We start from the raw sequence: 2,282 nt of genomic DNA on the forward strand, positions 1-2,282 counted from the left end.
CCCCCTGTCCCCCCCAAATTACCTCGGGAGAGGATGCAGCGCAGGTAGACCCAGGCACTCTGGTCGGTGGGGTCAGTGAAAACAGCGTTCTGCACCAGCTCCAGCTCTGGGAGGGGCAAAGAGGGTACCCCAATATCTCAGGGGGACCCCAGGGGGCATTTGAGGGGGCTCTGGTGAACCCCCAGTGTGTCCACACAATGTTTTGGAGGAGTTGACAAGGAGGCACCCCAAAAATCCAGGTCACCAGGTCTACCCGTTGGAGTCAATGGGGTAAATGGGACATCAGGTCTACCCATTAGAGTCAATGGGGCAAAGAGGACATCAGGTCTACCCATTAAAGTCAATAAGGATAAATGAGACATCAGGTCTACCCTTCGGATAAAATGGGGCAAACTGGACATCAGATCTACCAATTAAGTCTGGAAGTTAATAGGCTATCAGGTCTACCCACTAAAGTCAATAGGGGTTAATGGGTATCAGGTCTACCCATTAAAGTCAACGGGGATGAATGAGCTATCAGGTCTACCCATTAAATGTCAATGGAGATGAGACATCAGGTCTACATATTAAATGTAATAGGGACAATGGGAAATCAGGTCTACCCATTACACTCAGTGGGGCAAATGGGATATCAGGTCTACCCATTAAAGTCAATAGGGATAATTGAGACCAGGTCTACCTGGGGCAAATAGGACATCAGGTCTACCCATTAAAGTCAATAGGGATCAATGAGCTATCAGGTCTACCCATTAAAATCAATCAGGGTGAGACATCAGGTCTATCCATTAAACAATGGGGATCAATGGGTGTCCTGGTTGGAACGGCTGGGACCAATTCATCACTGGATGGGTGTAACCCAAACCTGTGTATTCTATAGCCTTCCATGCCATTGCCCAGAAACTGTTGTCAGTAGAGGCCTGCGAGGTGGGAAGATGTTCCTGTCCTCATACCCTTTTATGGAATTCCCCTCTCTGAGGGAGGGACTGAGAATCCTCATGGCCTTTTATGGAACTCCCCGCTCTGAGGGAGGGACTGAGCACTCCCGCCTGAACTGGAGAATATATGAACTGGGAGTTTCGGAACCTTTTTACCACTCGAGGGATCCAGAGGAAGACTGCAGCTCACCGCTCTCAACCAGACTGAGACCACCACCCTCAACTGGACTGCAATCACCACTTTCTGACCAGACGGCAGCAGCTCTCCCACCAGCAGGTTTTTTTTCCCTTCTCGCTTTACTTTGGAGTCAGGGAGCCAAGGAACACCACTTTTGTTCATGCCCCAGGGTGCTGGGTTATACATTTGGGTTTGGCGGGTTAAAACCAATTGTCTGTCTGTATAATTGTACTTATTGTATTATTTTAATAAATTGTTATTCTGACTTATAATCTCTCTTTTGAGTTGAGTTCATTTCCCCTGCTGGTTAACTTTTAAACCAGCACAACACCTATCTACACTCTGATGTTAACCTTGTGTCCAGACCTATCCCTTCCCCTCTGTAACCTTTTTGGGGGGTTTATTCCTTGGGATTTCCAGGGTCCCAGTTTCAGTGGAGCGGATCTTTCCCACCTGGATCTTTGTTAAATCAACTTCAAGATGGCCAATCTGAGCCGCTGCAACCTGGCCCGTGCCAACCTGTGCTGGGCCAGCCTGGAGAGGGCTGACCTGTCAGGCTCTGTGCTGGATGCAAGAGCTGCTGCAGCTTGGGAGGGCTGGGCTTGTGTTAACAGAGAGGAGCTGGAACAAACAGAGCGGTGTAAAACATCGAGTTCTTAAATAGATTGTAGAGTTGTTCTGGTTCCCAAAGCTTTTACACTTCCTCACAGTAATGATTTAATAGGCTTGACTCCCAAAGCAGAAATTAAAAGTGTCTTCTTGATTGTCTTTGGTGTTGTTCTTCCGGCTCTCACTGACTCCTGTCTGTGCCAGTGTGCCAACCTGCCAGGGGTGAAGATGCTGCGCTCCAACGCAGAGGGAGCGTCCCTGAAAGGCTGCAACTCTGAGGACCCATCAGGCCTTAAAGCTCATCTGGAAGGTAAGAAGGGTTTGCCTTGTGAATCTGTGCCAACTGAAGCCTGTGTTTGTGCATTTCTATGGCCCAGAAAAGGTCCAGCTGTGGTTTGTCCAACCCTGAGAAGGGCCCACAAGGGCTGCACTGAGTCTGTGACCATCTCAGCCCGAAATCCCCTTGTCCTCCTCCAATTCACACAGCTCTGAGGCAGCACCAGTGTGGAGCTGTAAGGGTGGATATTTGGGAAGGGGAGATCCTTCAGGCCTCGTTTTAG

General features: G+C 49.2%; 1 pseudogene; it reads left to right on the top strand.

Moving 5' to 3' along the window:
* The first annotated feature begins 728 nt into the window (after positions 1-728).
* Positions 729-2,282, top strand: part of LOC113961342 — a 2,128-nt pseudogene continuing 574 nt past the window's right edge.

Source organism: Neopelma chrysocephalum, unplaced genomic scaffold (assembly GCF_003984885.1).
Source record: "Neopelma chrysocephalum unplaced genomic scaffold, ASM398488v2 Primary Assembly neopelma1_97115, whole genome shotgun sequence".
Lineage (NCBI taxonomy): Eukaryota > Metazoa > Chordata > Aves > Passeriformes > Pipridae > Neopelma > Neopelma chrysocephalum.